Raw genomic sequence first — 20954 nt, forward strand, 5'->3', positions numbered from 1 at the left:
CCTTCACCCCTTAGGGACCAGTTAACTAAAGGCTCCATGACAACCCACCTTCACCCCTTAGGGACCAGTTGACTAAAGGCTCCATGACAACCCACCTTCACCCCTTAGGGACCAGTTAACTAAAGGCTCCATGACAACCCACCTTCACCCCTTAGGGACCAGTTAACTAAAGGCTCCATGACAACCCACCTTCACCCCTTAGGGACCAGTTAACTAAAGGCTCCATGACAACCCACCTTCACCCCTTAGGGACCAGTTGACTAAAGGCTCCATGACAACCCACCTTCACCCCTTAGGGACCAGTTGACTAAAGGCTCCATGACAACCCACCTTCACCCCTTAGGGACCAGTTAACTAAAGGCTCCATGACAACCCACCTTCACCCCTTAGGGACCAGTTAACTAAAGGCTCCATGACAACCCACTTTCACCCCTTAGGGACCAGTTGACTAAAGGCTCCATGACAACCCACCTTCACCCCTTAGGGACCAGTTGACTAAAGGCTCCATGACAACCCACCTTCACCCCTTAGGGACCAGTTAACTAAAGGCTCCATGACATCCCACCTTCACCACTTAGGGACCAGTTAACTAAAGGCTCCATGACAACCCACCTTCACCCCTTAGGGACCAGTTGACTAAAGGCTCCATGACAACCCACCTTCACCCCTTAGGGACCAGTTGACTAAAGGCTCCATGACAACCCACCTTCACCCCTTAGGGACCAGTTAACTAAAGGCTCCATGACAACCCACCTTCACCCCTTAGGGACCAGTTAACTAAAGGCTCCATGACAACCCACCTTCACCCCTTAGGGACCAGTTAACTAAAGGCTCCATGACAACCCACCTTCACCCCTTAGGGACCAGTTAACTAAAGGCTCCATGACAACCCACCTTCACCCTTTAGGGACCAGTTAACTAAAGGCTCCATGACAACCCACCTTCACCCCTTAGGGACCAGTTAACTAAAGGCTCCATGACAACCCACCTTCACCCCTTAGGGACCAGTTGACTAAAGGCTCCATGACAACCCACCTTCACCCCTTAGGGACCAGTTAACTAAAGGCTCCATGACAACCCACCTTCACCCCTTAGGGACCAGTTAACTAAAGGCTCCATGACAACCCACCTTCACCCCTTAGGGACCAGTTAACTAAAGGCTCCATGACAACCCACCTTCACCCCTTAGGGACCAGTTAACTAAAGGCTCCATGACAACCCACCTGTAAGGACCGACTCTGGAAACGAGAAGCAGGTACAGGGAGTGAACATTTAATGGAAGGCAGATATCAAACAAAAGAAGAATAGCGTCTGGATGAAGGGAACAAAACGACATTACAACAATAATGCTGAGGCAGGCAACAAAACTGAGGAACAGACAGATATAGAGGGGGCAATCAACAACGTGAAGGAGTCCAGGATGAGTCCAATGAGCGCTGATCTGCGTAATGATGGTGACAGGTGTGCGTAATGAAGGGCAGCCTGGCGCCCTCGAGCACCAGAGAGAGGGAGCCGGAGCAGGCTTGACACCACCCCATAGGGACCAGTTTGCTGCATTCCATGGTTGTGTGGTGCAGTCTATGAGGCTCTCCTGGTTAGCTTGATGCTAGTGGTGAGACCTGTCACTCACACTCACAAAGAGCTGTTAGACTGCTCTAAATTCCAGTACTGATTGTGGTCAGATGGAGGTACTGATTATACCATGAACAAAACCAGTGGACGTGACAATGAACAATACCCTACTACTGACAACCGGACAGTGTGGCAGGGCAGGGAGTGGGGAGTAATAACTTTAGTGGGAAAATATATATATATATTTACATGTATTATTGTTTAATTGTGATTTATCAGGTGGTGGTGCAGTACTCCCACTTCCAGCGGCCATGACCAAGGGCCTCATTCATCAAAGGCGTGTGTGCACAAAACAATCTAAACCTTGCGTGCTCCAGTTTTGGTTGGTATTTGTTTGGTTGGTATTTGACTGGAAAATGTGCGTATCCACGCAAATCTCAGACCATGCGTATGCACGAACTTCTAGTGGTTGATCAATTGTATTGCAAGCAAATATTGTTATTTTGAGGGAAATTTGAGTTGTTTGATGCACTTGAATGATGTATAATGGTTGGCTAATGAAAACATAAAGTAGGCATGAAGATAAAACAGATGTGTTTGCTGTTGGTAAGGATATCGCATGGCAGCATGTAGACTATTGTGTTTATAGGCCTAAATCATCATTATATTGCAGGTCATGTCTCTCCTTTTCTGACATGACTGGTTTAGGGGTAATGGGAGACCTAGTCAGTTCAACTGAATGCATTCAATGGAAATGTGTCTCCCGCATTTAGCCCAACCCCTCTGAATCATTGGTGTGGGGGGCTGCCCGATGTCAACGTCATCAGTGCTGGCGAGCAGTTGTTTTTGGGAGTTGATTTCCTTGTTCAAGAGTGGAATGTTTTTGGGGGTTAACTTCCTTGTTCAAGGACAGAATGTTTTTGGGGGGTTAACTTCCTTGTTCAAGGACAGAATGTTTTTGGGGGGTTAACTTCCTTGTTCAAGGACAGAGCGTTTTTTTGGGGAACAGCAGTTTTTTCCCACCAGAGGGGCCCCAGGACCGACTTTAGGAAACCCTGCTCTGGGCTACGTGCTGCACCACTTCTTCCTGCTACACAACAAGCCATTTAGCCATTGTTCATTTAATAGCCGAACATGCTACCATTTATCCATGGCTCATTTAATAGCCGAACATGCTACCATTTATCCATGGCTCATTTAATAGCCGAACATGCTACCATTTATCCATGGCTCATTTAATAGCCGAACATGCTACCATTTATCCATGGCTCATTTAATAGCTGAACATGCTACCATTTATCCATGGCTCATTTAATAGCCGAACATGCTACCATTTATCCATGGCTCATTTAATAGCCGAACATGCTACCATTTATCCATGGCTCATTTAATAGTTAAACATGCTTCAAAGTAAATAGATGTAAGAAAATAGCCTATTTAAAATATTTCACAGTCCATCTACACATAAAACACGCACGCACGCACGCACGCACCCACGCACGCACGCACGCACGCACCCACGCACGCTTGCACGCACGCACACACGCACACACACACACACACACACACACACACACACACACACACACACACACACACACACACACACACACACACACACGCCTCTTCTCTGCTGTGACATCCAGAGCTCCCCAGGGGTTAAATTAAGAACATCAATTTTTCAGGTGTAAATGAAGCAACACAGTGGTGTGGCGCTGGCAGTAAGAGGAGAAGCACTGACCAGAGAGAGGGAGACGGAGCAGGGGAGATATCACGTATCACAGCTGCTACTGCTAGAAAGAACTAGACACACTGATGAGGCAGGCCTGTGAATTACGTGTCTGTGTGTGTGCGTGCGTGTGTGTGTGTGTGTGTGTGGGGGGGTCACTTCTCTTTTTCTGGGCTCTAGAATCAATTGGACACACTTTTCTTCATATAGGGTCCTGTCAGGAGTTTTCCTGACTGCGTGACTGGTCAGTACCAGGAAGAATGGAAAAACAACGGCCCTATAATGATTATTGTGCAGTATTGGGGTAGTCTCACAGAGCTGAGTCCCACAGGGTTCTCCAGTAATCTAATACCTTACAGTGCAGCACCTCTGATCCCTAGTCATCCCAAATCAACCTATAACATCTCTATTCCCTAGTCATCCCAAATCAACCTATAACATCTCTATTCCCTAGTCATCCCAAATCAACCTATAACATCTCTATTCCCTAGTCATCCCAAATCAACTTCTAGAACATATTGGCATCCTGTATGTCCTTTTGAAATCCAAGTTTATCCAACTCTAAATCTATATACAGTATTTTCTCTCTCTCTCTCTCTCTCTCTCTCTCACCCTCTCTCTCTGTCTCTCTCTCTCTCTGTCTCTCTCTTTCTCTCCCTCTGTCTCCCTCTCTCTCTGTCTCTCTCTCTTTCTCTCCATCTGTCTCCCTCTCTCTCTGTCTCTCTCTCTCTCTCTGTCTCTCTCTTTCTCTCTCTCTGTCTCCCTCCCTCTCTCTCTCTCTCTGTCTCTCTCTCTCTTTGTCTCTCTCTCCCTCCCTCTCCCTCTCTCTCTGTATCCCTCTCTCTCTGTCTCTCTCTCTCTCTGTCTCTCTCTCTCTTTTTCTCTCTCTCCCTCCCTCTTCCTCTGTCTCTCTCTCTCCCTCCCTCTCCCTCTCTGTCTCTCTCTCTTTGTCTCTCTCTCCCTCCCTCTCCCTCTCTCTCTCTCTCTCTCTTTCTCTCTCTCCCTCTCTCTCTCTCTCTCTCTCTCTCTCTCAATTCAAGTCAATTCAATTCAAATGGCTTTATTTGTATGTGAAACATATGTTTACATTGCCAAAGCAAGTGAAATAAATAATAAACAAAAATAACAAAGACATTTAAAATGTCATATTATGTCTATATTACAGTGTTATAATGATGTGCAAATAGTTAAAATACAAAAGGGGAAATAAACATAAATATGGGTTGTATTTACAATGCTGTTTGTTCTTCACTGGTTGCCCTTTTCTTGTGGCAACAGGTCACACATCTTGCTGCTGTGATGACACACTGTGGAATTTCACCCAGTAGATATGGGAGTTTATCAAAATTGGATTTGTTTTCAATTCTTTGTGGGTCTGTGTAATCTGAGGAAAAAATGTGTCTCTAATATGGTCATACATTTGGAGGTTAGGAAGTGCAGCTCAGTTTCCACCTCAGTTTGTGGGCAGTGTGCACATAGCCTGTCTTCTCTTGAAAGCCATGTCTGCCTGTGGCAGCCTTTCTCAATAGCAAGGTTATGCTCACTGAGGTTTTACATAGTCAAAGCTTTCCTTGAGTTTGGGTCAGTCACAGTGGTGAGGTATTCTGCCACTGTGTACTCTCTGTTTAGGGCCAAATAACATTCTAGTTTGCTCTGTTTTTTGGTAAATTCTTTCTAATGTGCCAAGTAATTATCTTTTTGTTTTCTCATGATTTGGTTGGGTCTAATTGTGTTGCTGTCCTGGGGCTCTGTTTGTGTTTGTGAACAGAGACCCAGGACCAGCTTGCTTAGGGGACTCTTCTCTAGGTTCATATCTCTGTAGGTGATGGCTTTGTTATGGAAGGTTTGGTAATCGCTTCCTCTTTAGGTGGTTGTAGAATTGAATGGCTCTTTTCTGAATTCTGTCCCATTTTGTGAATTCTTGGTTGGTGAGAGGACCCCAGACCTCACAACCATAAAGGACTCTCTCTCTCTCTCTGGGGTGACTTATGACCATGCAGAGCTCCCTTCATCACTAGGGCACCCCTCTCACTCTCCATCTCACTCTTTCTCCATATATCTCCATCTCTCTATCTTAATCCCCCTATTGCTCTCCCCCTCTTCTGCCTGTTCTATTTGTCTATTGCTCTCCCCCCTCTCCCTCGCTCCACAAGTTCTGTTTGTCTTATTGTGCATTTATTTATCTTAATTTTTCTTCATTTTTCCTTGCTGGTACTCGTCGTCTTTGGGGCTTTTCCTTGTTTCATTATTGTCTCTCCTTCCATGTACCTATGAGACTACACTCATCTTTGATCGTTGTGAGATATTGCTACACTGTCACGACAACAGCGCCTCTGAACTCATGCAATATTCACAGACGATGATATAACTTTCCCTCTAATGAAAAAGCAAAACGCCAGGCTGAGGCAATACAAAACAGCTTTTAATAATGGCCAGACTGTCAGAACAGGAACAATCTTCTCCCTCCGTGTGTGTGTGCGTGTGTGTACACGTACACATGTGTGTCTGCATGCACCAGCAGTGTTATCCGACCATCTATGGCTAGTGGCGTATAGATCACCAGTTCTGTAGAGCTCATACATTGTTAAGTACGTCTGCACTATGGGGAGAACCTGCACCGTGGGGCCCACCACCACCACAGTGCTTATCTGCAACACATGGGTTAACTGCGCCATGGGACCCATCTACACCATGGGGCCTACCAGCACCACTGTGTTCATGTTTGCACCATAGGGACTATCTCCACCATGGGCCCTTCCATCACTTTGATAGGTTATGTATATCATGGAGCTATGGTGATGTTAACATCAACAGTCTGAAGTGCACCTAAAACTCTCTAGTCCCCCATCCCCTTTCCCCCATCACACACTCCCTATGTCCTATGTACATAAGTAATACCATCGACCAAACACACACACACACACACACACACACACACACACACACACACACACACACACACACACACACACACACACACACACACACACACACACACACACACACACACACACACAGAGAGAGAGAGAGATGGGGAAGAGTATTGCAGCAGCATCAGCAGCTCTTCCTGGGGATGAACCTCAGGAAGCATTGCAGAGAGGCAGTGTGTGTGTCTGTCTGTTTATGTGTTTGTGTGAGTATGCGGTCAGAGAGGGATCCCCCCCCCCCCTTTTTAACCGCACAGTATCTTGGGATTCTCTCTCTCACACACACACACACACCAGCTGTTGCCCATTGCAGACTGGAGAAGACCTTGCAGTGGGGCAGAGTATGAAGGGAAGGAGGTAATGGACCAGTCTTGTAGAGACAATTATAATATGGTACCAGAGGACAGGACAGAGCAGGAGAGGAGAGGAGAGGAGAGGAGAGGAGAGGAGAGGAGAGGAGAGGACAGGAATGGACTGACGTGATACAGAATCAAGGATATTCTGGGAATATCTGATTTGAATACCTCAGTGATGATGATTTGAATGTGTCTGTTATGAAGCTATGTCAAGGGCCTACGCAGTGCTGTATAACATAATTAAACAATCAAACATACTTGAATATCTGTCCTTCAAGACAATTAGAACTCTATGGACCTTTTGGGATTTGTTGAGTGAATTTGAGGGGACATTTTTATGACATTTCTGACTCCAAAACACTACTACACCCATCTAGTAACCCAACAGTAACCCCACAGTAACCCCACCTCAATTATCAGTAGGAGCACTGGGCCTTGACACACACAAGAAGCGACCAATGCCAGCCTTTGGAATGTCTTCATCAACACTAACATTTTCACCATCAAAAATAATAACTAGACCAACTCTACTGAAAACCAAAGAGAGAGCAGTCTTTTACTAAGATTTTCTAGATTTCAGTCGTCTCATCATAGTACCGCAAAACAAAAGGTAAGCAACTTGTAAAATTCAGAACAGATATTGTATGTCTTTGTCTGGCAGGATGCACCACTACTCTCCTTTCTTTCTGAACAAGTCTAGATAATGTTCTTGTTAAATGTTAATGTTCTCTTCCGACTAAATAATTGAATAAAACTCAATTTAAAGTGATCTGTTCTCTCTGGCATTCAGAGGAGATTTAGATGGTTACACAATGTGTTTTAACAGGGTTGTTTAAGCTTGTGTTGTTCTAGTGCTTGATGTTGTGTTTTTCCCTTCTATTCTGCATTTACAGTTGTGGATTGACGAATCTGGCAACAATAACCAGTCGACACAGTGGCTTTTACAGTGACGGACATGTTGAGGACCAGTAAACATTTTATCTCTGCTGTGGAAAAACAAGAGAAGAGACGCACACACACACACTCTCAGAGATGAGAGGGAAAGGATGTGAAGGGTGAGGTCAGAGGAGAGTGGTTTGGACAGACTGACTGGTGTATTCTGTGACGGACGGACGCACAGACAGACAGACGCACAGACAGACCAGTCTGTGTGTGCTAGTGCTCTTTTCTCTCTTAAGACAGCGGTTCCCAAACTCCCCCATTTTGAAATTGGGCAGTTCATCAGTTTTCCTCAGTCATTGCATACCTTAGAGAGCACAGGAAGTTGGTGGCACCTTATTTGAAGAGGACGGGCTCGTGGTAAAGACTGGAGTGGAATCTGTGGAATGGTATCAAATACATCAAACACCTAGTTTCCAGGTGTATAATACCATTCTACTTGCTCCGTTCCGGCCATTATTATGAGCCGTCCTCCCCTCGTCAGCCTCCACTGTTCGAGAGCTATTTATAACTTAAATGGCCAGATCAACTAGCCCCTGTCAGCTAACGTTTTTTAGATAGATTATTTTGCCCATAGATTTTGTAGTAATGTTTGAAATCACTCAAATATCACATTAATAGATATTCGACATGGCAAAATGTATAGAATTTCAAGAAAATGTGCTTTATAACTGCAAAATGTTCTCTGCACCAACTAGAGGGTTGTGAACAGTTTGTGTCATGAACAGTACTAGTGCCTATAGAAATAGATGCTGGAATGGATGTAACATCCCGGATGTTCCCCGATGCTGGAAGAGGGGCCTGCATTGGTGAAGCCCTGTCTTAAGGCACAGGGACATAGCAGTTCAAATAGAACAGAGACCGGTAAAATGTTGACACTACAGTTAGCCTGGTCCCAGATCTGTTTATGCAGTATAGCCTATTCCTATGGCTGTTGTCAATGAGAACAAAGGACCAAGCTACAGAAGACAATAGGTAGAAAACATCAATTAGTTTATTTGAAAGACTGTCTGTGTGAAATCAATGTCAAATCAATCCATCGCATGGAATCACATGGTAAGTGTCACGCCCTGGTCTTAGTATTTTGTGTTTTCTTTATTATTTTGGTCAGGCCAGGGTGTGACATGGGTTATTTATGTGGTGTGTTTTGTCTTGTTTTTTGTTGTTGTAGGTATTGGGATTGTGGTATAGTGGGGTTATCTAGGAAAGTCTATGGCTGCCTGAAGTGGTTCTCAATCAGAGGCAGGTGTTTATCGTTGTCTCTGATTGGGAACCATATTTAGGCAGCCATATTCTTTGAGTGTTTTGTGGTGATTGTTCCTGTCTCTGTGTTAATTTGCACCAGTATAGGCTGTTTAGGGTTTCACGTTACGTTTATTGTTTTGTTCGTGTTTATCTTTTATTAAACATATAACCACGCTACATTTTGGTCCTCCTCTCCTTCATCGGAAGAAAGCCGTAACAGTAAAATAGTCTATAGAGAATGGATGTGCTGCTAGTGCTGTCATCAGAGTGCTGACTGTGTGATCAAAGAGGTTGATGAGCAGCAGGTGTACACTGGCCACGTCGGCGCATGCACACACACACACACACACACACACCAGGTGGGTGGCTCACAGTTCAGTCTGATTGGCTAATCGAGCTAGGCTCGCAGCAAGGGAAAAGCAGATAAGATCGTTTTCTGATCCAAAGAAAAGCAGGTTCCATCTCTGATGAACACACACACGCTGGAGAGATTAGTAGGACCGATTTAGAATGAAAGATGTGAGGCAACATTAACGTACGCTCACTTTGCCATAAGGACTGAGGCTGAGCCATTCTACCTTAACAATATGAACAAAAAATACGATCAAATCAAATCACATTGTGTTTGTCACAATGCACCGAATACAACAGGTGTAGTAGACCTTAAAATGATATGCTAACTTACCAGCCCTTAACACTTATTTTTCTTAACTGCATTGTTGGTTAAGAAAGTAATTACTAAAATAAACTGAAGTAAAAAATATATAAAATAAAAAATAAATAAAAAATCTAATAATTAAAGAGCAACAATAAAATAACAGTAGGGAGGCTATTTTCAGGGGGTACCGGTACAGTCAATGTGCACAGGTAAGTCAAGGTAATTGAGGTAATATGTACATGTAGGTAGAGGTAAAGTGACTATGCATCTTAATGGTTCAGCTGTAGAATATTTTGAAGATCTGAGGACCCATGCCAAATCTTTTCAGTCTCCTGAGGGGGAATAGGCGTTGTCGTGACCTCTTCACGACTATCTTGGTGTGCTTGGACCATGAAAGTTTGTTGGTGATGTGGACACCAAGGAACTTGAAGCGCTCAACCTTCCTCACTACAGCCCCTTTGTGCTCGGCCCTCATTTTCCTGTAGTCCACAATGATCTCCTTTGTCTTGATCACGTTGAGGGAGAGGTTGTTGTCCTGGCACCACACTGCCAGGTCTTTGACCTCCTCCCTAAAGGCTGTCTCATTGTTGTCGGTGACCAGGCCTACCACTGTTGTGGTGTCGACAAACTTAATGGTGTTGGAGTCGTGCTTGATGGTATGCCAAAACAGTCCTGTAGCTTAGCATCTGCTTCATCTGAGCACTTTTTTTTTGACCGAGTCACTGTTGCTTCCTGCATTAATTTTTGCTTGTAAGCAGGAATCAGGAGAATATAAGTATGTTCAGATTTGCCAAATGGAGGGCGAGGGAGAGCTTTGTATGTGTCTCTGTGTGTGGTGTAAAGGTCTAGAGTTTTTTTCCTCTGGTTGCACATTTAACCTGCTGGTAGAAATGAGGTAAAACGGATTTAGGTTTCCCTGCATTAAAGTCCCCGGCCACTAGGAGCACCGCCTCTGGTTGTGCATTTTCTTGTTTGCTTACGGCCTTCTACAGCTCATTGAGTGGGGTCTTAGTGCCAGCATCGGTTTGTGGTGGTAAATAGACAGCTACGAAAAATATAGATGAAAACACTCTTGGTAAATAGAGTGGTCTACAGCTTATCATGAGATACTCTACCTCAGGCGAGAAAAACCTTGAGACTTCCTTAATATTAGATTCCGTGCACCTGCTGTTATTTACAAATAGACACAGACCGTCATTCCTTGTCTTATCGGGGGCAGCTGTTCTATCTTGCCGATGCAGCGTAAAGCTAGCCAGCTGTATGTTATCCAAATCAAATTTCAAATCAAATTTATTTATATAGCCCTTCGTACATCAGCTGATATGTCAAAGTGCTGTACAGCAACACAGCCTAAAACCCCAAACAGCAAGCAATGCAGGTGTAGAAGCACGGTGGCTAGGAAAATCTCCCTAGAAAGGCCAAAACCTAGGAAGTAACCTAGAGAGGAACCAGGCTATGTGGGGTGGCCAGTCCTCTTCTGGCTGTGCCGGGTGGAGATTATAACAGAACATGGCCAAGATGTTCAAATGTTCATAAATGACCAGCATGGTCAAATAATAATAATCACAGGCAGAACAGTTGAAACTGGAACAGTGGCAAGGCCAGGTGGACTGGGGACAGCAAGGAGTCATCATTTCAGGTAGTCCTGAGGCATGGTCCTAGGGCTCAGGTCCTCCGAGAGAGAGAAAGAAAGAGAGAATTAGAGAGAGCATACTTAAATTCACACAGGACACCGGATAGGACAGGAGAAGTACTCCAGATATAACAAACTGACCCTAGCCCCCGACACATAAACTACTGCAGCATAAATACTGGAGGCTGAGACAGGAGGGGTATCCATGTTGTCGTTCAGCCATGACTCAGTGAAACATAAGATATTACAGTTTTTAATGTCCCGTTGGTAGGATAGTCTTGATTGGAGCTCATCCATTTTGTATTCCAATGATTGCACATTGGCTAATAGGACTGAGGATAGAGGGGGATTACTCACTCGCTGTCAGATCCTTACAAGGCACTCCAAACTACATCCCCGATATCTCCGTCTCTTCTTCATGTTTATGACGGGGATTTGGGCCTTGTCGGGTGTCTGAAGTAAATCGTTGAAGAAAAAAACTTGTTGAAGAAAAAAATCTTTGTCCAGTACGAGGTCAGTAATCACTGTCCTGATATCTTAAAGCTCTTTTCGGTCATAAGAGATGGTGGCAGAAACATTATGCACAAAATAAGCTACAAATAACACGAAAAAACACACACAATAGCACAATTGGTTAGGAGAGAGTAAAACGGCAGCCATCTCCTCCGGCACAATCATTCAATTATTAGCAACAGATAACTTGATATTACTCATATCGATGACGAAGCATGGTGTGTACAAAACCACATGTTGTGGGTATGAGTGGGCCACCAATACTCAACATATATTTTAGGAAATACAGTTGACTCAATTTGTATAAATGCAGCTGCTACAGCATCTATTAATTAATACCATATTATCATCAGTCCTGAGTGAGAAACAGACATCTACCATTATAGGGCCAGCCGGGCGTCTGAGTGAAGAATGAAGAGTCAGGATTAGAATAAGTGCTGTTACTCTCTAATTACTGACTTCTATCTAATGAGGAGGAATCAGTTGTTAACAACAAACACCAGCCTGGCCTTTAATTAACAGGCTCACTTGTTTTTGAAAACACAAAGCAAAGAGCAAGCATATAAAGCCATATTGTAAGACATTATAAAGGCTCAAACATGCTTAAAACAAGTTATAAAGCATTATAAACCAGGTAGTTTGGGTCCTGGGTGCTGATTGGCTTTAAGCCGTGGTATATCAGACATTATATAAACTGGGTAGCCCGAGCCCTGAATGCTGATTGGCTGAAATCCATGGTATATGAGACCGTATACCATGGGTATGACAAAACATTTATTTTTACTGTTCTAATTACGTTGTTAACCAGTTTCTAATAGCAATAAGGCACCTCGGGGGGTTTGTGATATATGGCCAATATACCACGGCTAAGGGCTGTATCGAGGCATAAGAACAGCCCTTAGCCTTGGTATATTGGCCATATACCACACCTCCTTCAGGTTTTATTGCTTAATTATACCTTCAGACTTTTAAAACAAGTCTTTGCGGAAAATAGAAGGATCATGCAGGCCAATGTAAACTTCTATAGTAAAAGTAAAGCCTGAGCCTGATTTAAGAAAGTACAGAGCTAAGAGTTTAGTGGAAGTGGGGGTCAACATCTAACCTTATAGTGTGAGAGATCAGGGTTAGGGAGTAACGGATTGCATGTAATCTGTTACATGTAAGGGATTACGAAAAACGGTAACTGTTATCAAAAATATTGTAATCAGATTACAGATACTTTTGAAAAACTAAATGATTACTTAGAGGATTACTTTTAAATTCAGAAAGGATGTTTGCTACAAAAAAAACAAACTGTTTTCTCATTGACATTCAATTCATCATTGAAAAAAGGCGCTAGTTTAAGTTTGTTCCACCTGAGCGAGTCTGACCACAAGTCAGAGACCACTATGATGTCACACCAAATGTGTTTGATGGATCCCGGGAAAAAAGCAGGAATAGGCTTTTGTAGGCTACAGTCCAAGCTACGTCTTCCAATGGTGTGACTGCTGTCGGAATCCAAAGATTATCCAAGTTGAATAAACCCTTGGAGGTATTGATGACAGCAGTGGTGTAGCCTACTGTGATACGGATACCACTTATTATTGATATCTACATAGAGCATTGATGTGAATCCCACTGCTGCTCTCTCATTTAGGTATTTGCGCCTTATGGATTGTGGATGACTGTTCACAAATCTAAATGTGTAGTTGAACCCAATAATGGTTGAATTCAAGAAGTTTAAGCTGCTTATCAATCATTATTTTTGAAACCAGTAGACAGACAGTGAAAAATGCACTCTTGCAACAGCTGCATAGTGCGGATCGAAGCCTATGGATTAAGTGGGGCTTTTATTGCTCAATCTTGTCCATAGGCCTAATGGACACATGCTCAAACTGGCACACTTTTCATAGACTTCAAGGGGCAATCTGTAGTTGCTACATCCATTTTTGGACTTATATATATATACACACAGTGGGGCAAAAAAGTATTTAGTCAGCCACCAATTGTGCAAGTTCTCCCACTTAAAAAGATGAGAGGCCTGTAATTTTCATCATAGGTACACTTCAACTATGACAGACAAAATGAGAAAGAAAATCACATTGTGATTGCTTCTTATGAAGCCACTCCTTTGTTGCCCGGGCAGTGTGTTTGGGATCATTGTCATGCTGAAAGACCTAGCCACGTTTCATCTTCAATGCCCTTGCTGAGGGAAGGAGGTTTTCACTCAAAATCTCACGATACATGGCCCCATTCATTCTTTCCTTTACACGGATCAGTCGTTTGTATGTATATATGTATGTATGTATGAATATATATATATATATATATATATATATATATTGATACACACGGGAAACGGTTGCGAGTGAAAACCCCAGCAGCATTGCAGTTCTTGACACAAACTGGTGCACATGGCACCTACTACCATACCCATTTCAAAGGCACTTCAATCTTTTGTCTTGCCCATTCGCACACACAATCCATGTCTCAATTGTTTAAAGGCTTAAAAATCCTTCTTTAACCTTTCTCTGCCTGGTACGTCTATGTCATGGAAGGAGAGAGAAAGGGGGATACCTAGTCAGTTGTCCAACTGAATGTATTCAACTGAAATGTGTCTTCCGCATTTAACCCAACCCCTCTGAATCAGAACAGGTGTTCTTAATGTTTTGTACACTCAGTGTATGTTCCGGCTATGAAGTGCTCCTTAGTCCATGTGACCACACCTCTGTCTTTCACTTCAACACCCACCCACAGACAGACAGACAGCTTTGTTTTCTTTCTCTGTGTCGTTGAGTGAGCGCCAAAGCAGACAGATAAATAAAAGAAGGCCTTTTCAGCGTTGACACGGGGACATAGCAGGGACTCAACATGGATAAAGAACCTGAGATGCGCAGGGACGCAGAGCAGAGAACTGCATGGAAACTCACCACCACTTAACCAACCTGGCTTCAGTTTCCCCTGGATTGGAGCTTGTCACATCTCTCTCCCTGCTCAGGCCCAATCAGTCTGCTCCCTGCCACTTCCTGGATGACAAATGGGCAGGCTATCAGACCGGGGTTCAAATACTATTTCAAATCTTTCAAATACTTGGAGCGTTTGCTTTAGCCTGCCTGGAGTGCCAAAGGGATGGGGGTTGCCCAATTAGCAACCAATTTGTTTTATTACTCCAGACAAGCTCAATCAAACCCAGATAAAGTATTTGGAAATATTTCAAACAGTATTTGAACCCAGGTCAGATACAAGCAGGACTGAGCTATGGAGGTAATAACTCCTTAACCCTGGTGTGGTAATGAGACACTGGATCCTACATGATAACGGAGTGTTTATCAGCTGCCATGTGAGACCAGACATCTCTTTAATAATGGAGGGCTATGGCCGGTTGACTGGGGTCAGAGTCAGAGCTCAGTGCTGCTGGAGCACCAGGAAGGCATGGCCAGGAGAGGGTTAGGACAGGGTTAGGACCATGGAGAGTCAGAAAAGTGTTAGGACCATGGAGAGTTAGGAGAGGGTTAGGACCATGGAGAGTTAGGAGAGGGTTAGGACCATGGAGAGTTAGGAGAGGGTTAGGACCATGGAGAGTTAGGAGAGGGTTAGGACCATGGAGAGTTAGGAGAGGGTTAGGACCATGGAGAGTTAGGAGAGGGTTAGGACCATGGAGAGTTAGGAGAGGGTTAGGACCATGGAGAGTTAGGAGAGGGTTAGGACCATGGAGAGTTAGGAGAGGGTTAGGACCATGGAGAGTTAGGAGAGGGTTAGGACCATGGAGAGTTAGGAGAGGGTTAGGACCATGGAGAGTTAGGAGAGGGTTAGGACCATGGAGAGTTAGGAGAGGGTTAGGACCATGGAGAGTTAGGAGAGGGTTAGGACCATGGAGAGTTAGGAGAAGGGTTAGGACCATGGAGAGTTAGGAGAGGGTTAGAACCATGGAGAGCTAGGAGAGGGTTAGGACCATGGAGAGCTAGGAGAGGGTTAGGACCATGGAGAGTTAGGAGAGGGTTAGGACCATGGAGAGTTAGGAGAGGTTTAGGACCATGGAGAGTTAGGAGAGGGTTAGGACCATGGAGAGTTAGGAGAGGGTTAGGACCATGGAGAGTTAGGAGAGGGTTAGGACCATGGAGAGTTAGGAGAGGGTTAGGACCATGGAGAGTTAGGAGAGGGTTAGGACCTTGGAGAGTTAGGAGAGGGTTAGGACCATGGAGAGTTAGGAGAGGGTTAGGACCATGGAGAGTTAGGAGAGGGTTAGGACCATGGAGAGCTAGGAGAGGGTTAGAACCATGGAGAGTTAGGAGAGGGTTAGGACCACGGAGAGTTAGGAGAGTGTTAGGACCATGGAGAGTTAGGAGAGGGTTAGGACCATGGAGAGTTAGGAGAGGGTTAGGACCACGGAGAGTTAGGAGAAGGGTTAGGACCATGGAGAGTTAGGAGAGGGTTAGGACCATGGAGAGTTAGGAGAGGGTTAGGACCATGGAGAGCTAGGAGAGGGTTAGAACCATGGAGAGTTAGGAGAGGGTTAGAACCATGGAGAGTTAGGAGAGGGTTAGGACCATGGAGAGTTAGGAGAGTTAGGAGAGTGTTAGGACCATGGAGAGTTAGGAGAGTGTTAGGACCATGGAGAGTTAGGAGAGGGTTAGGACCATGGAGAGTTAGGAGAGGGTTAGGACCACGGAGAGTTAGGAGAGGGTTAGGACCATGGAGAGTTAGGAGAGGGTTAGGACCATGGAGAGCTAGGAGAGGGTTAGAACCATGGAGAGTTAGGAGAGGGTTAGGACCATGGAGAGTTAGGAGAGGGTTAGGACCATGGAGAGCTAGGAGAGGGTTAGAACCATGGAGAGTTAGGAGAGGGTTAGGACCACGGAGAGTTAGGAGAGTGTTAGGACCATGGAGAGTTAGGAGAGGGTTAGGACCATGGAGAGTTAGGAGAGGGTTAGGACCACGGAGAGTTAGGAGAAGGGTTAGGACCATGGAGAGTTAGGAGAGGGTTAGGACCATGGAGAGTTAGGAGAGGGTTAGGACCATGGAGAGCTAGGAGAGGGTTAGAACCATGGAGAGTTAGGAGAGGGTTAGAACCATGGAGAGTTAGGAGAGGGTTAGGACCATGGAGAGTTAGGAGAGGGTTAGGACCATGGAGAGTTAGGAGAGTTAGGAGAGGGTTAGGACCATGGAGAGTTGGGAGAGGGTTAGGACCATGGAGAGCTAGGAGAGGGTTAGGACCATGGAGAGTTAGGAGAGGGTTAGGACCATGGAGAGTTAGGAGAGGGTTAGGACCATGGAGAGTTAGGAGAGGGTTAGGACCATGGAGAGTTGGGAGAGGGTTAGGACCATGGAGAGTTAGGAGAGGGTTAGGACCATGGAGAGTTAGGAGAGGGTTAGGACCATGGAGAGTTAGGAGAGGGTTAGGACCATGGAGAGTTAGGAGAGGGTTAGGACCATGGAGAGTTAGGAGAAGGGTTAGGACCATGGAGAGTTAGGAGAAGGGTTAGGACCATGGAGAGTTAGGAGAGGGGTTAGGACCATGGAGAGTTAGGAGAGGGTTAGGACCATGGAGAGTTAGGAGAGGATTGGGACCATGGAGAGCTAGGAGAGGGTTAGGACCATGGAGAGTTAGGAGAGGGTTAGGACCATGGAGAGTTAGGAGAGGGTTAGGACCATGGAGAGTTAGGAGAGGGTTAGGACCATGGAGAGTTAGGAGAGGGTTAGGACCATGGAGAGTTAGGAGAGGGTTAGGACCATGGAGAGTTAGGAGAGGGTTAGGACCATGGAGAGTTAGGAGAGGGTTAGGACCATGGAGAGTTAGGACCATGGAGAGTTAGGAGAGGGTTAGGACCATGGAGAGTTAGGAGAGGGTTAGGACCATGGAGAGAGCATTGAAAGGCCATTGGACATCATGACTAGTATTGTGAGTGGAACTAGCTAGGGCTGAGCTCAGTAATACAGATCAAGGTCCCAAAGTCTACAGAGCAAATTCCCAGTATCCTACATACTACGCTGTGGTCAGTCAGTCTGATCGCTGTGGTCAGTCAGTCTGATCGCTGTGGTCAGTCAGTCTGCTCGCTGTGGTCAGTCAGTCTGATCATTGTGGTCAGTCAGTCTGCTTGCTGTGGTCAGTCAGTCTGATCGCTGTGGTCCGTCAGTCTGATCGCTGTGGTAAGTCTGTCTCTGTCTGTACCCAAACCAATTACATCATTGTCCATTTCACACTAAAGGCTTTTTACCACACATAACACCCCAGCCCTCTGCATTTGGTCCCTGACAGATAAAGGGAACACAACATCTCCCTTTAAAGCCACGTGGACCACATCCCTCCGTCCCTCCCCTTCCAATGTTTCGCTTCAAACATGTCTTTATATATGGGTCTTCAACCATGTTTATATATGGGTCTTCAAACATGTCTATATATGGGTCTTTAAACATGTTCATATATGGGTCTTTAAACATGTTCATATATGGGTCTTTAAACATGTTCATATATGGGTCTTTAAACATGTCTATATATGGGTCTTTAAACATGTTTATATATGGGTCTTTAAACATGTTTATATATGGGTCTTTAAACATGTCTTTATATATGTATTCTCTCTCTCCATCTTGCTTACATAAGAGGTGGATGCAGGGAGCCCAGGCGGTGCTGGTGGAGCCTGGGGGTGAAAACAGGGATGTTAAACTGAAGGGGTGTTAGAGCTGTATTGTTTTACAATGCAGTGGTGAGATACAGCCATGTGAATGAATGAACAGAACAGAGAAGAGATACATTAAATGGGGGCTGGTTGGTTGGCGAGCTATTTTGTGTACTCACATGTACACGCTCACGCTCCACATGTTAGATCTTAATTTGATCACTCTTTTTTGTTGCTGAGAATTTTCCTGCACAGCAGGAAATGCAACCTTGTCGTGTATTTTAGGTTTAGAGGCTTCTAAAGTTTATAATTTCCACTGAACATTTTCAGACTTGATTTGCCCAAATTAAAAATGTATCAACCCTTACAAAAATGGCCATTAATTATAATCCACATAATAATTCACAATCCTATTGCTGCAAGATTATTTTTCATGGTTTAGCAAACTGACTCAAATGACGACCCCCCCACCCCCCCAAAAAACAGACAGATTTCTGTTTCCTCCAAAAATTGCCACAAAATAGACACATTAAATCCATGATGCAGTGTATTCCCATAACTACAGTGTGTTTCATCAGGTGAACAGACAGAAAGGGAACTAGTCTGTATGTATGGGTGTCATCTGATCATTTACATAATGTTGGATAAAAACAGTGGGAAGCAGCCATGTCTGGATATAACCCAACTGTGTGTGGGAGTCGGGTTATACATGCCCAGGATGTCTGGCTCAATTTGTATTAAGTACTAGGCTAACTCTGTGTGTGTGTGTGTGTGTGGTGTGTGTACATTAATGTGTGTGTGTGTACATGTGTGTGTGTACATGTGTGTGACTGTGTATGTGTGTGTATGTGTTCTGAAAGGCCCCAGAGTCTGCAACACCTCTAAGCAAGGGGCACCACCAAGTAAGCGACACCATGAAGACCATGGAGCTCTCCAAACAGGTCAGGGACAAAGTTGTGGAGAAGAACAGATCAGGGCTGGGTTATAAAAAAAATATCTGAAACTTTTATCATCCCACGGAGCACCATTAAATCCATTATACATTTTTTTTCTAGAATATTACACCACAACAAACCTGCCAAGAGAGAGCCGCCCACCAAAACTCACAGACCAGGCAAGGAGGGCATTAATAAGAGAGGAAACAAAGAGACCAAAGATCACTCTGAAGGAGCTGCCCCACAGCGGAGAATGGAGTATCTGTCCATAGGACCACTTTAAACCATACACTCCACAGAGCTGGGCTTTACGGAAGAGTGTCCAGAAAAAAATAAGCAAACATGTTTGGTGTTTGCCAAAAGGCATGTGGGAGAGTCCCCAAACATATGGAAGAAAGAACTCTGGTCAGAAGAGACTAAAACTGAGCTTTTTGGCCATCAAGGAAAACACTATGTCTGGTGCAAACTCAACACCTCTCATCACCCCGAGAACACCATCCCCACAGTGAGGCATGGTGGTGGCAGCATCATGCTGTGGGGATGTTTTTCATCGTCAGGGACTGGGAAACTGGTCAGAATTGAAGGAATGATGGATGGCGCTAAATACAGGGAAATTCTTGAGGGAAACCCGTTTCAGTCTTAACAGAGATTTGAAAATGGAACGGAGCTTCACCTTCCAGCAGAACAATGACCCTAAGCATACTGCAAAAGCAACACTTGAGTGCTTTAAGGGGAAACATTTAAATGTCTTGGAATGGCCTAGTCAAAGTCTAGACATCAATCCAATTGAGAATCTGTGGTTTGACATAAAGATTGCTGTACATCAGTGGAACCCATCCAACTTAAAGGAGCAGGAGCAGTTTTGCCTTGAAGAATGGGGTGAATAGTTATGCATGCTAAAGTTGTCTGTTTTTTTTTGTCGAATTTCTTGTTTGTTCCATAATAAAAAATATTTTTGCTTCAAAGTGGTAGGCATGTTGAGTAAATCAAATGATACAAACCCCCCCAAAATCTTTAAGGGGGATGAATACTTTCACAAGCCACTGTATGTGTATTTGTGTGTACATGTGTGTGTCTGTGTATGTGTGTACATGTGTGTGTACATGTATGTGAATGTGTGTGTGTACATGTATGTGTGTACATGTATGTGTGGGTGTACATGTATGTGTGTGTGTACATGAATGTGTTTGTGTGTGTGTGCACATGTATGTGCATGTCTGTACATGTATGTGTGTGTGTATGCGTGTGTGTGTACATGTATGTGTGTATGTACATGTATGTGCTTGTGTGTACATGTATGTGTATGTATGCATGTGTACATGTGTGTGTGTGTACATGTATGTGTGTGTATGTATGTGTGTGTGTACGTACATGTATGTGTGTGTATGCGTTTGTTTGTGTTTGTGTGTGTGTACATGTACATGTAAACTCAGGAAAAAAAAGAAACATCCCTTCTTCAGGACCCTGTCTTTCAATTATAATTCATAAAAATCAAAATAACTCCACAGATCTTTATTGTAAAGGGTTTAAACACTGTTTCCCATGCTTGTTCAATGAACCATAAACAAATAATGAACATGCACCTGTGGAACGGTCGTTAAGACACTAACTGCTTACAGACGGTAGGCAATTAAGGTCACAGTTATGAAAACTTAGGACACTAAAGAGGCCTTTCTACTGACTCTGGAAAAACACAGAAAGAAAGATGCCCAGGGTCCCTGCTCATCTGTGTGAATGTGCCTTAGGCATGCTGCAAGGAGGCATGAGGACTGCCGATGTGGCCATGGCAATAAATTGCAATGTCTGTACTGTGAGATGCCTAAGACAGCGCTACAGGGAGACAGGACGGAC

The sequence above is a fragment of the Oncorhynchus clarkii genome, chromosome 4, assembly GCF_045791955.1.
Source record: "Oncorhynchus clarkii lewisi isolate Uvic-CL-2024 chromosome 4, UVic_Ocla_1.0, whole genome shotgun sequence".
Lineage (NCBI taxonomy): Eukaryota > Metazoa > Chordata > Actinopteri > Salmoniformes > Salmonidae > Oncorhynchus > Oncorhynchus clarkii.